This window comes from Schistocerca gregaria, chromosome 5 (assembly GCF_023897955.1).
Source record: "Schistocerca gregaria isolate iqSchGreg1 chromosome 5, iqSchGreg1.2, whole genome shotgun sequence".
Taxonomy (NCBI): Eukaryota; Metazoa; Arthropoda; class Insecta; order Orthoptera; family Acrididae; genus Schistocerca; species Schistocerca gregaria.
The window spans coordinates 74,427,495-74,441,643 of record NC_064924.1 but is presented as its reverse complement, the minus strand read 5'-3'; the positions used below and the strand labels follow the sequence as shown (position 1 = coordinate 74,441,643).

General features: G+C 50.9%; 6 non-coding genes and 1 pseudogene across 6 annotated transcripts; all 7 read left to right on the top strand.

The window, feature by feature from the left end:
- The first annotated feature begins 314 nt into the window (after window positions 1-314).
- On the top strand, window positions 315-433 carry LOC126274659 (5S ribosomal RNA). Its single transcript, XR_007550222.1, has one exon. It is a non-coding gene; the product is annotated as a 5S ribosomal RNA (ribosomal RNA).
- A 1,282-nt stretch (window positions 434-1,715) lies between these two features.
- LOC126273905 (5S ribosomal RNA) lies at window positions 1,716-1,834 on the top strand. The gene has a single exon (XR_007549740.1). It is a non-coding gene; the product is annotated as a 5S ribosomal RNA (ribosomal RNA).
- Window positions 1,835-3,116: 1,282 nt separating this feature from the next.
- On the top strand, window positions 3,117-3,235 carry LOC126274658 (5S ribosomal RNA). The gene has a single exon (XR_007550221.1). It is a non-coding gene; the product is annotated as a 5S ribosomal RNA (ribosomal RNA).
- Window positions 3,236-4,517: 1,282 nt separating this feature from the next.
- LOC126273904 (5S ribosomal RNA) lies at window positions 4,518-4,636 on the top strand. Its single transcript, XR_007549739.1, has one exon. It is a non-coding gene; the product is annotated as a 5S ribosomal RNA (ribosomal RNA).
- Window positions 4,637-5,918: 1,282 nt separating this feature from the next.
- On the top strand, window positions 5,919-6,039 carry LOC126274326 (5S ribosomal RNA; annotated as a pseudogene).
- A 5,480-nt stretch (window positions 6,040-11,519) lies between these two features.
- LOC126274657 (5S ribosomal RNA) lies at window positions 11,520-11,638 on the top strand. Its single transcript, XR_007550220.1, has one exon. It is a non-coding gene; the product is annotated as a 5S ribosomal RNA (ribosomal RNA).
- Window positions 11,639-12,921: 1,283 nt separating this feature from the next.
- Window positions 12,922-13,040, top strand: LOC126274655 (5S ribosomal RNA). Its single transcript, XR_007550218.1, has one exon. It is a non-coding gene; the product is annotated as a 5S ribosomal RNA (ribosomal RNA).
- The last annotated feature ends 1,109 nt before the right edge of the window (window positions 13,041-14,149 follow it).

Below are 14,149 nucleotides of genomic sequence, written 5' to 3'. Positions count from 1 at the left end.
CCCTCGGTCCAGCAGGACACTGCCACACCCCGCGCAGTCCCCCCGCCGCCGGCCGCGCCCAAGCCCTGCGCCGGATAACAATAATAAGGTGCGTCTCCCGCGAGTGTCGGAGGCCGCACGAATCAAACGAATGACAGCCGGTGCAACGAGCAGCTGTGTTGTGCGTGTGGTCCACGTGGCGGCGCGCCTCACTGCGCGTCGCCTTCGAGGTGGAAGGACGTGCTTTGCGTCAAATGCGCCACCGAAAACGGCGATTGCGTGTGTTGGGAGGAGAGGCGAAGCCTTCTTCTGCCGTGCGGCTACAGTATAACGACGCCAACGGCCATACCATGTTGAATACACCGGTTCTCGTCCGATCACCGAAGTTAAGCAACATCGGGCCCGGTTAGTACTTGGATGGGTGACCGCCTGGGAACACCGGGTGCTGTTGGCTCCCTCTCTTTTTTTAAATTTTACGTCACTACACCTGCCAGCCCTCTTTTCATAAAAACGCTCAGGTGCGACAAAGATGCTTCCACAAGCATTTTAAACTACTGTATTAAACGTAAGATGCGAAATTACAGTAATGAACTCAGTTTGAACAAGAGTGCACGGAGGAAGAGTGCTAGGAACTCGTTGAAAATAACGAAACACTGCGAATCGACAGATGTGCTCTTGAAATGCGTCAGAGCCTACTGTTTAGTAGGAGCGCTAAATTCCAAAAACTAACTACATTAAAAAAAAACCTGTTCCCGTCCGACCACCGAAGATAAGCAACAACGTTAGTATTTGGACCGGCGACCGCCTGGGAACTATGGCTGTCTTCATTTCTTGCTTTCTTGTCATTACCCCTGGCAGCCCTTTTTTCATGCTACCTTTCTCATGTGACAAAGATGCTTCCATACTGATTTTAAACTATCGTAAGATACGATATTAAGGAACTCAGTTTGCAAAGAGTGCGCCAAGGAAGACTTCCAAAGAGTCTCTGGAAATAACAAAACAGTATGAAGTGACAGAAATGTTGTGAAATACGTCAGGGCATATTGTTTTGTAGCAGTGCACAACGGAAAATTTGTAAACAAAAATTTACCTTTCGTCGCTACAAGAGATGGATGCTTTGTCGAACAGCCTGTGTCTAGTGTGCATGTTTTCGCACCTTTCCACGGCACGGCGCAGCACAGAGTTGCTCTGGTAGCTCCGAACGGCCGCACACGGCGCCTCGGACACGCCGGTTCGGCCCGCGCCCATCTCGCAGATGTTTCTCGTGCTTGTGCTGTCATATGGACCGCGACCCGAGCGGCAGCGAGCGGCAGTCGAGCAAAGTCGGGACAAGTCGGGACGGAAGGGGACAGCCGAGAATGCACCGTGCGAATTACGCAAATATCTGGAAGCGCGACGCGTGTCAGGCAGGTGAGAACGCTTCCCTCGGTCCAGCAGGACACTGCCACACCCCGCGCAGTCCCCCCGCCGCCGGCCGCGCCCAAGCCCTGCGCCGGATAACAATAATAAGGTGCGTCTCCCGCGAGTGTCGGAGGCCGCACGAATCAAACGAATGACAGCCGGTGCAACGAGCAGCTGTGTTGTGCGTGTGGTCCACGTGGCGGCGCGCCTCACTGCGCGTCGCCTTCGAGGTGGAAGGACGTGCTTTGCGTCAAATGCGCCACCGAAAACGGCGATTGCGTGTGTTGGGAGGAGAGGCGAAGCCTTCTTCTGCCGTGCGGTTACAGTATAACGACGCCAGCGGCCATACCATGTTGAATACACCGGTTCTCGTCCGATCACCGAAGTTAAGCAACATCGGGCCCGGTTAGTACTTGGATGGGTGACCGCCTGGGAACACCGGGTGCTGTTGGCTCCCTCTCTTTTTTTAAATTTTACGTCACTACACCTGCCAGCCCTCTTTTCATAAAAACGCTCAGGTGCGACAAAGATGCTTCCACAAGCATTTTAAACTACTGTATTAAACGTAAGATGCGAAATTACAGTAATGAACTCAGTTTGAACAAGAGTGCACGGAGGAAGAGTGCTAGGAACTCGTTGAAAATAACGAAACACTGCGAATCGACAGATGTGCTCTTGAAATGCGTCAGAGCCTACTGTATAGTAGGAGCGCTAAATTCCAAAAACTAACTACATTAAAAAAAAACCTGTTCCCGTCCGACCACCGAAGATAAGCAACAACGTTAGTATTTGGACCGGCGACCGCCTGGGAACTATGGCTGTCTTCATTTCTTGCTTTCTTGTCATTACCCCTGGCAGCCCTTTTTTCATGCTACCTTTCTCATGTGACAAAGATGCTTCCATACTGATTTTAAACTATCGTAAGATACGATATTAAGGAACTCAGTTTGCAAAGAGTGCGCCAAGGAAGACTTCCAAAGAGTCTCTGGAAATAACAAAACAGTATGAAGTGACAGAAATGTTGTGAAATACGTCAGGGCATATTGTTTTGTAGCAGTGCACAACGGAAAATTTGTAAACAAAAATTTACCTTTCGTCGCTACAAGAGATGGATGCTTTGTCGAACAGCCTGTGTCTAGTGTGCATGTTTTCGCACCTTTCCACGGCACGGCGCAGCACAGAGTTGCTCTGGTAGCTCCGAACGGCCGCACACGGCGCCTCGGACACGCCGGTTCGGCCCGCGCCCATCTCGCAGATATTTCTCGTGCTTGTGCTGTCATATGGACCGCGACCCGAGCGGCAGCGAGCGGCAGTCGAGCAAAGTCGGGACAAGTCGGGACGGAAGGGGACAGCCGAGAATGCACCGTGCGAATTACGCAAATATCTGGAAGCGCGACGCGTGTCAGGCAGGTGAGAACGCTTCCCTCGGTCCAGCAGGACACTGCCACACCCCGCGCAGTCCCCCCGCCGCCGGCCGCGCCCAAGCCCTGCGCCGGATAACAATAATAAGGTGCGTCTCCCGCGAGTGTCGGAGGCCGCACGAATCAAACGAATGACAGCCGGTGCAACGAGCAGCTGTGTTGTGCGTGTGGTCCACGTGGCGGCGCGCCTCACTGCGCGTCGCCTTCGAGGTGGAAGGACGTGCTTTGCGTCAAATGCGCCACCGAAAACGGCGATTGCGTGTGTTGGGAGGAGAGGCGAAGCCTTCTTCTGCCGTGCGGCTACAGTATAACGACGCCAACGGCCATACCATGTTGAATACACCGGTTCTCGTCCGATCACCGAAGTTAAGCAACATCGGGCCCGGTTAGTACTTGGATGGGTGACCGCCTGGGAACACCGGGTGCTGTTGGCTCCCTCTCTTTTTTTAAATTTTACGTCACTACACCTGCCAGCCCTCTTTTCATAAAAACGCTCAGGTGCGACAAAGATGCTTCCACAAGCATTTTAAACTACTGTATTAAACGTAAGATGCGAAATTACAGTAATGAACTCAGTTTGAACAAGAGTGCACGGAGGAAGAGTGCTAGGAACTCGTTGAAAATAACGAAACACTGCGAATCGACAGATGTGCTCTTGAAATGCGTCAGAGCCTACTGTTTAGTAGGAGCGCTAAATTCCAAAAACTAACTACATTAAAAAAAAACCTGTTCCCGTCCGACCACCGAAGATAAGCAACAACGTTAGTATTTGGACCGGCGACCGCCTGGGAACTATGGCTGTCTTCATTTCTTGCTTTCTTGTCATTACCCCTGGCAGCCCTTTTTTCATGCTACCTTTCTCATGTGACAAAGATGCTTCCATACTGATTTTAAACTATCGTAAGATACGATATTAAGGAACTCAGTTTGCAAAGAGTGCGCCAAGGAAGACTTCCAAAGAGTCTCTGGAAATAACAAAACAGTATGAAGTGACAGAAATGTTGTGAAATACGTCAGGGCATATTGTTTTGTAGCAGTGCACAACGGAAAATTTGTAAACAAAAATTTACCTTTCGTCGCTACAAGAGATGGATGCTTTGTCGAACAGCCTGTGTCTAGTGTGCATGTTTTCGCACCTTTCCACGGCACGGCGCAGCACAGAGTTGCTCTGGTAGCTCCGAACGGCCGCACACGGCGCCTCGGACACGCCGGTTCGGCCCGCGCCCATCTCGCAGATGTTTCTCGTGCTTGTGCTGTCATATGGACCGCGACCCGAGCGGCAGCGAGCGGCAGTCGAGCAAAGTCGGGACAAGTCGGGACGGAAGGGGACAGCCGAGAATGCACCGTGCGAATTACGCAAATATCTGGAAGCGCGACGCGTGTCAGGCAGGTGAGAACGCTTCCCTCGGTCCAGCAGGACACTGCCACACCCCGCGCAGTCCCCCCGCCGCCGGCCGCGCCCAAGCCCTGCGCCGGATAACAATAATAAGGTGCGTCTCCCGCGAGTGTCGGAGGCCGCACGAATCAAACGAATGACAGCCGGTGCAACGAGCAGCTGTGTTGTGCGTGTGGTCCACGTGGCGGCGCGCCTCACTGCGCGTCGCCTTCGAGGTGGAAGGACGTGCTTTGCGTCAAATGCGCCACCGAAAACGGCGATTGCGTGTGTTGGGAGGAGAGGCGAAGCCTTCTTCTGCCGTGCGGTTACAGTATAACGACGCCAGCGGCCATACCATGTTGAATACACCGGTTCTCGTCCGATCACCGAAGTTAAGCAACATCGGGCCCGGTTAGTACTTGGATGGGTGACCGCCTGGGAACACCGGGTGCTGTTGGCTCCCTCTCTTTTTTTAAATTTTACGTCACTACACCTGCCAGCCCTCTTTTCATAAAAACGCTCAGGTGCGACAAAGATGCTTCCACAAGCATTTTAAACTACTGTATTAAACGTAAGATGCGAAATTACAGTAATGAACTCAGTTTGAACAAGAGTGCACGGAGGAAGAGTGCTAGGAACTCGTTGAAAATAACGAAACACTGCGAATCGACAGATGTGCTCTTGAAATGCGTCAGAGCCTACTGTATAGTAGGAGCGCTAAATTCCAAAAACTAACTACATTAAAAAAAAACCTGTTCCCGTCCGACCACCGAAGATAAGCAACAACGTTAGTATTTGGACCGGCGACCGCCTGGGAACTATGGCTGTCTTCATTTCTTGCTTTCTTGTCATTACCCCTGGCAGCTCTTTTTTCATGCTACCTTTCTCATGTGACAAAGATGCTTCCATACTGATTTTAAACTATCGTAAGATACGATATTAAGGAACTCAGTTTGCAAAGAGTGCGCCAAGGAAGACTTCCAAAGAGTCTCTGGAAATAACAAAACAGTATGAAGTGACAGAAATGTTGTGAAATACGTCAGGGCATATTGTTTTGTAGCAGTGCACAACGGAAAATTTGTAAACAAAAATTTACCTTTCGTCGCTACAAGAGATGGATGCTTTGTCGAACAGCCTGTGTCTAGTGTGCATGTTTTCGCACCTTTCCACGGCACGGCGCAGCACAGAGTTGCTCTGGTAGCTCCGAACGGCCGCACACGGCGCCTCGGACACGCCGGTTCGGCCCGCGCCCATCTCGCAGATATTTCTCGTGCTTGTGCTGTCATATGGACCGCGACCCGAGCGGCAGCGAGCGGCAGTCGAGCAAAGTCGGGACAAGTCGGGACGGAAGGGGACAGCCGAGAATGCACCGTGCGAATTACGCAAATATCTGGAAGCGCGACGCGTGTCAGGCAGGTGAGAACGCTTCCCTCGGTCCAGCAGGACACTGCCACACCCCGCGCAGTCCCCCCGCCGCCGGCCGCGCCCAAGCCCTGCGCCGGATAACAATAATAAGGTGCGTCTCCCGCGAGTGTCGGAGGCCGCACGAATCAAACGAATGACAGCCGGTGCAACGAGCAGCTGTGTTGTGCGTGTGGTCCACGTGGCGGCGCGCCTCACTGCGCGTCGCCTTCGAGGTGGAAGGACGTGCTTTGCGTCAAATGCGCCACCGAAAACGGCGATTGCGTGTGTTGGGAGGAGAGGCGAAGCCTTCTTCTGCCGTGCGGCTACAGTATAACGACGCCAACGGCCATACCATGTTGAATACACCGGTTCTCGTCCGATCACCGAAGTTAAGCAACATCGGGCCCGGTTAGTACTTGGATGGGTGACCGCCTGGGAACACCGGGGATGTTACAGGAGGTGGTCACGACGGCTATAGAACAGGTACCGGGATACGAAGTCATCTGCAACATAGACGCAGAAACTCGCTGCGGAACAGCCACACTAATCAGACACGGCCTCGAATTTGGCGACGTAAAACTGTTGCCCGACGGACGCGGAATAGCGGTAAAGGTGGAAGACACTGATTTTGTAAACATTTACGCTCCGTCGGGAACGGAAAACAAGCGTGCCAGGAGCAAATTTTACAACGAGGACATCTGCGAGCTACTAGTCGACAGCAACAACGTCGTGCTGGCAGGTGACTTCAACTGCGTAATTTCACCCGAAGACCAGATCCCGGTACCCAACTTGTGCGCCGAACTGCAGGATTTAGTTAGGCGTCTAAAATTAGCAGACACCTGGCGTCTACTACACCAAAACCACACAGTGTTCACGTACCTGTATAACCGCGGCAGAAGCAGAATCGATAGAGTATACATAAACAGAGAGATGGCCGCCTCTGTCACACAAGTAGAAGTCTGCCCTGTGATCTTCTCAGATCACTGTGCCTACCAGTGCAAACTCCGTCTACCGAGAAGCAAGCTTCCAGCAGGAAGAGGGACGTGGAAGCTAAATACAAGCCACCTCACGGATGAAAAGCTAAAGCAGGAAATTGCCGACACGATCCAGGCATGCAGACAGCGGCGAGGCGAATATAATTCCACTACCGAGTGGTGGGTAGAACACGCCAAGCCGCAAGTAAGACGGGAACTGATAAGGCACAGCGCTGAGAAGGCCTTCTGGAAAAGAAACACTGCAGACTTCTACACACAATGCCTCCGAGACGCGATAGACGCCCCTGCGGACGACGAACTGTTTCTGCCGCGGATAAGAAGACTCAAGGCACGTATACTGAGCCTGAAAAGAGACAAAATGAGAGGAGTCATCGCCCGTAGCCAGACAAACGGCGAAATCGAGGATGAACCTGCCACGCTGCACCACCTGCACAGGGAAAGACAGAGGGCTAATAGCAAACAAATAAGACAACTGGTCGACAAGGACGGAAACAGGTTAACGACGAAGAAAGACATCATGAGCCACGTCGAAGACCATTTCAACGTCCTGTTCCGAGGAGAAGAAAATGACGACGGAGAAATGGCGAGGATCCTGCAAGAAACACGCCGGATACTTACCAACGCAGACCGGGCACTACTGAACGAAAACGTCACAGATGACGATGTGAAAGCCGCCATCAAAGACAGCAGAAACGGAAGAGCACCAGGCGCAGACGGAATCCCAACAGAATTCTACACTGCGCTCTGGGGCACAGTCGGAGGAATACTCACCGAGATAGTAAACGAAGTTCTGAACGGGACAGAATTGCCTCCAAAATTCCTGCAAGGAACGGTGATTCTGCTCCCCAAAACGAAGGCAGCCAACAAAATTGAAGACTTTCGGCCAATAACCCTTCTAAATTCAGACTACAAAATAGCAGCAAAGTGCCTGGCTGCAAACATCAAGGTCGCGCTACAGAAAGCCATTAGCCCTTGGCAAACTTGTGCAGTGTTCGGCAGGAACATTTTCGACGCCGTCTGCACATACAGGGACATTATAGCCCACGCAGCAACAACGAGGAGACCCGCAGCCGTAATCTCTGTCGACTTCCACAAGGCTTTCGACAGGATCAGTCACCGGTACCTGCTGAAAACTATCGCACGCCTCGGATTCGGACCAAAATTCGGTAGAACAATCAGGAACGTTATCGCAAACGCAACATCAAAAGTGACAATAAACGGATGGACTTCCAAGTCAATAAGACTGGGAAGATCCGTCAGGCAAGGATGTCCATTATCGATGGCCCTCTTCACAATAGCTCTCGACCCCCTACTACGAAAACTAACAGCTGAAGTAGGAGGATACACAATGGGTGCAACAAACATCGCATGTATGGCCTATGCCGATGACATGGGCATATTCATCCAAAACGAAGAAGAACTAGATATAATCCAGCCTATCATGGAATCTTTCGAAAAGGCTTCAGGTGCCAAAACGAATCCGAGGAAGACAGTGCTACTACCAATAGGCAACGGCAGACTGCGACCAGTGAGACAGTGGTACCGAGTGACAAACAACCATAGGGCACTCGGAGTGGAAATACAACAGTGCCCATTGAAAATGGCAGCACAAAACTGGCGCAGCGTCTTGAACACAACGAGAGGGCTCGCGAGGACACACGCGAACCGGAGCCTGACGCTGAGCCAAAGAGTGCAGTTGGTGAACGAAACGATCCTGTCGAAAGCGTGGTACATGGCCCAAATACTATGCGCTCCCACAGAAATTGCGCGAGCGATAGGAGGCGCAGCGTACTACCTGCTGTGGAGGCGGGAAATCTTCAAGGTCTCCCAGGCGACGTGTTTCCTCTCGAGGGAAGAAGGCGGCCTCGGCCTGACAGATGTAAAAACAAAATGCGCTGCACTGCTCCTCCACCGTGCGATGAAAATAAAGCACCAGAACAACAGCAGCATAACGTCCAGCCTGATTAACGAATACAAACCGGAATCTGAAGATGCGCCAGTGGACACCACCCACATTCCATTCAAGTTGCGGCACATAAAACAGATGGTAATCGAGAAGAGTTACATCACCGCGGTTGTCGCCAACCCGCAACAAAGAACGGCAAGGAGGATCTACAGCGCTCTGAGGGGGAAGGCAAGAAAGTCCAAAATAGAGACGAGACTTCCAGACCACGACTGGCCGCAGGTCTGGAAGAACGTCTCGGAACGGACACTTCCTGAGCACGCCAGGGACACGTGGTATAAGATCATCCACCAAACAGTGCCGACAAACGAGAAACTGGCACGCATAAAAATGCGGGAATCCCCTAACTGCGAACTCTGCAACCAGACCGACACCATCGAGCATCGTTTTGGCTGCAGAGAGAGCGGGGAAATATGGAGGACAGCGAGAAGAATGATCGCCCACATCAACAGAACCGACGAGAGGGCGATACATGTCTCAGCTGTCACTGTCCCGGACGCGAAGCCTTTCCCCAACGCGAAACGCCTGGCCACAATGTGGGTCATCGCCATGACGGCACACGCCATCGTCACCAAACGGCAGACCGACAAGGCGCAGTTCCTCACGGACCTGTGGGAGGAACACAGGAGGGCCAAACAACGCTCCAAGTACCGCGAGACCTTCCAGAACTTCCTGCAGGTCCCGCTGGACGCCGCTTTCCGAGACGCCTTCAACACGACGTGACCGACGCCCTCCCACAACACCCACACCCCAGTAGCTGAGGACGTCGCCCACCGAGCCCTCCAAAGCCCCTACGGCAAGAGTGGTGCAGCGCGGAAAGCGTTTGTGAAAAGGTGCACATAGTGAAGTGCGTAGTTGTAGCAGTGCCAAAGTGAGAGTGACGTGTGCCAATTATAGTCATACAGTGTCCAACTGCCAAATAAAGCAGGCGAAAGGAAATGACCAGCCATTCAATTAGTGTTCCAAGAAAACAACAAAATGTCGATAGTGTATTTCATGAAATTAAGTGTTCTCTCACTCACATCCCCTCTCTCTCTCTCTCTCTCTCTCTCTCTCTCTCTCTCTCCCAACCTCTCTCTCCACTCAAGGTATGTTTTCTTTTTTTTTTTTTTTTTTTTTTTTTTTTTTTTTTTTTTTTTCTTTTGTCTTTATTTTCTTAGATTTGTTTGATTTTTTTTGATTTGATCCTTTTGATTGCTGTTTCTTTTTTTATGTTTTGCTTTTGTTCTACGATTCGATTCGTTGTGTTTTTAATTCCTGTGCTATATGTGTATATATAAATTTTTGCCTCTCATGTGCCTAACGTTTGCAGACCTCCTAGTCTATATTCCCCATTTCGCCTTTGGGAAACATATAGCAAACATGCCAAAATAGGTGCATATCAAATACCATACAGGCAAATTTGTTTTTTTTAGTCCATTTCATGTAAATTAAAAAAAAATCTAAGTAATGCTAGTTTTGTAATTAAAAGACATAAAAACACAAAAAGGAAAATCTATCTGAAGGACACACAGTGAATAAATGTGTTGTAACTAGACCAAGAACTACCAAAAGAACAATCGGAACACAAACGTGAAAATAAATATTACCGTTCAATAATCAAGTACACCATTCAATGTAAACATTTGTAATTGTTTAAAAATATTGTAAATAAAAGTTTATATACGTTACAAAAAAAAAAAAAAAGGTGCTGTTGGCTCCCTCTCTTTTTTTAAATTTTACGTCACTACACCTGCCAGCCCTCTTTTCATAAAAACGCTCAGGTGCGACAAAGATGCTTCCACAAGCATTTTAAACTACTGTATTAAACGTAAGATGCGAAATTACAGTAATGAACTCAGTTTGAACAAGAGTGCACGGAGGAAGAGTGCTAGGAACTCGTTGAAAATAACGAAACACTGCGAATCGACAGATGTGCTCTTGAAATGCGTCAGAGCCTACTGTATAGTAGGAGCGCTAAATTCCAAAAACTAACTACATTAAAAAAAAACCTGTTCCCGTCCGACCACCGAAGATAAGCAACAACGTTAGTATTTGGACCGGCGACCGCCTGGGAACTATGGCTGTCTTCATTTCTTGCTTTCTTGTCATTACCCCTGGCAGCCCTTTTTTCATGCTACCTTTCTCATGTGACAAAGATGCTTCCATACTGATTTTAAACTATCGTAAGATACGATATTAAGGAACTCAGTTTGCAAAGAGTGCGCCAAGGAAGACTTCCAAAGAGTCTCTGGAAATAACAAAACAGTATGAAGTGACAGAAATGTTGTGAAATACGTCAGGGCATATTGTTTTGTAGCAGTGCACAACGGAAAATTTGTAAACAAAAATTTACCTTTCGTCGCTACAAGAGATGGATGCTTTGTCGAACAGCCTGTGTCTAGTGTGCATGTTTTCTCACCTTTCCACGGCACGGCGCAGCACAGAGTTGCTCTGGTAGCTCCGAACGGCCGCACACGGCGCCTCGGACACGCCGGTTCGGCCCGCGCCCATCTCGCAGATGTTTCTCGTGCTTGTGCTGTCATATGGACCGCGACCCGAGCGGCAGCGAGCGGCAGTCGAGCAAAGTCGGGACAAGTCGGGACGGAAGGGGACAGCCGAGAATGCACCGTGCGAATTACGCAAATATCTGGAAGCGCGACGCGTGTCAGGCAGGTGAGAACGCTTCCCTCGGTCCAGCAGGACACTGCCACACCCCGCGCAGTCCCCCCGCCGCCGGCCGCGCCCAAGCCCTGCGCCGGATAACAATAATAAGGTGCGTCTCCCGCGAGTGTCGGAGGCCGCACGAATCAAACGAATGACAGCCGGTGCAACGAGCAGCTGTGTTGTGCGTGTGGTCCACGTGGCGGCGCGCCTCACTGCGCGTCGCCTTCGAGGTGGAAGGACGTGCTTTGCGTCAAATGCGCCACCGAAAACGGCGATTGCGTGTGTTGGGAGGAGAGGCGAAGCCTTCTTCTGCCGTGCGGCTACAGTATAACGACGCCAACGGCCATACCATGTTGAATACACCGGTTCTCGTCCGATCACCGAAGTTAAGCAACATCGGGCCCGGTTAGTACTTGGATGGGTGACCGCCTGGGAACACCGGGTGCTGTTGGCTCCCTCTCTTTTTTTTAAATTTTACGTCACTACACCTGTCAGCCCTCTTTTCATAAAAACGCTCAGGTGCGACAAAGATGCTTCCACAAGCATTTTAAACTACTGTATTAAACGTAAGATGCGAAATTACAGTAATGAACTCAGTTTGAACAAGAGTGCACGGAGGAAGAGTGCTAGGAACTCGTTGAAAATAACGAAACACTGCGAATCGACAGATGTGCTCTTGAAATGCGTCAGAGCCTACTGTTTAGTAGGAGCGCTAAATTCCAAAAACTAACTACATTAAAAAAAAACCTGTTCCCGTCCGACCACCGAAGATAAGCAACAACGTTAGTATTTGGACCGGCGACCGCCTGGGAACTATGGCTGTCTTCATTTCTTGCTTTCTTGTCATTACCCCTGGCAGCCCTTTTTTCATGCTACCTTTCTCATGTGACAAAGATGCTTCCATACTGATTTTAAACTATCGTAAGATACGATATTAAGGAACTCAGTTTGCAAAGAGTGCGCCAAGGAAGACTTCCAAAGAGTCTCTGGAAATAACAAAACAGTATGAAGTGACAGAAATGTTGTGAAATACGTCAGGGCATATTGTTTTGTAGCAGTGCACAACGGAAAATTTGTAAACAAAAATTTACCTTTCGTCGCTACAAGAGATGGATGCTTTGTCGAACAGCCTGTGTCTAGTGTGCATGTTTTCTCACCTTTCCACGGCACGGCGCAGCACAGAGTTGCTCTGGTAGCTCCGAACGGCCGCACACGGCGCCTCGGACACGCCGGTTCGGCCCGCGCCCATCTCGCAGATGTTTCTCGTGCTTGTGCTGTCATATGGACCGCGACCCGAGCGGCAGCGAGCGGCAGTCGAGCAAAGTCGGGACAAGTCGGGACGGAAGGGGACAGCCGAGAATGCACCGTGCGAATTACGCAAATATCTGGAAGCGCGACGCGTGTCAGGCAGGTGAGAACGCTTCCCTCGGTCCAGCAGGACACTGCCACACCCCGCGCAGTCCCCCCGCCGCCGGCCGCGCCCAAGCCCTGCGCCGGATAACAATAATAAGGTGCGTCTCCCGCGAGTGTCGGAGGCCGCACGAATCAAACGAATGACAGCCGGTGCAACGAGCAGCTGTGTTGTGCGTGTGGTCCACGTGGCGGCGCGCCTCACTGCGCGTCGCCTTCGAGGTGGAAGGACGTGCTTTGCGTCAAATGCGCCACCGAAAACGGCGATTGCGTGTGTTGGGAGGAGAGGCGAAGCCTTCTTCTGCCGTGCGGCTACAGTATAACGACGCCAACGGCCATACCATGTTGAATACACCGGTTCTCGTCCGATCACCGAAGTTAAGCAACATCGGGCCCGGTTAGTACTTGGATGGGTGACCGCCTGGGAACACCGGGTGCTGTTGGCTCCCTCTCTTTTTTTAAATTTTACGTCACTACACCTGCCAGCCCTCTTTTCATAAAAACGCTCAGGTGCGACAAAGATGCTTCCACAAGCATTTTAAACTACTGTATTAAACGTAAGATGCGAAATTACAGTAATGAACTCAGTTTGAACAAGAGTGCACGGAGGAAGAGTGCTAGGAACTCGTTGAAAATAACGAAACACTGCGAATCGACAGATGTGCTCTTGAAATGCGTCAGAGCCTACTGTATAGTAGGAGCGCTAAATTCCAAAAACTAACTACATTAAAAAAAAACCTGTTCCCGTCCGACCACCGAAGATAAGCAACAACGTTAGTATTTGGACCGGCGACCGCCTGGGAACTATGGCTGTCTTCATTTCTTGCTTTCTTGTCATTACCCCTGGCAGCCCTTTTTTCATGCTACCTTTCTCATGTGACAAAGATGCTTCCATACTGATTTTAAACTATCGTAAGATACGATATTAAGGAACTCAGTTTGCAAAGAGTGCGCCAAGGAAGACTTCCAAAGAGTCTCTGGAAATAACAAAACAGTATGAAGTGACAGAAATGTTGTGAAATACGTCAGGGCATATTGTTTTGTAGCAGTGCACAACGGAAAATTTGTAAACAAAAATTTACCTTTCGTCGCTACAAGAGATGGATGCTTTGTCGAACAGCCTGTGTCTAGTGTGCATGTTTTCGCACCTTTCCACGGCACGGCGCAGCACAGAGTTGCTCTGGTAGCTCCGAACGGCCGCACACGGCGCCTCGGACACGCCGGTTCGGCCCGCGCCCATCTCGCAGATATTTCTCGTGCTTGTGCTGTCATATGGACCGCGACCCGAGCGGCAGCGAGCGGCAGTCGAGCAAAGTCGGGACAAGTCGGGACGGAAGGGGACAGCCGAGAATGCACCGTGCGAATTACGCAAATATCTGGAAGCGCGACGCGTGTCAGGCAGGTGAGAACGCTTCCCTCGGTCCAGCAGGACACTGCCACACCCCGCGCAGTCCCCCCGCCGCCGGCCGCGCCCAAGCCCTGCGCCGGATAACAATAATAAGGTGCGTCTCCCGCGAGTGTCGGAGGCCGCACGAATCAAACGAATGACAGCCGG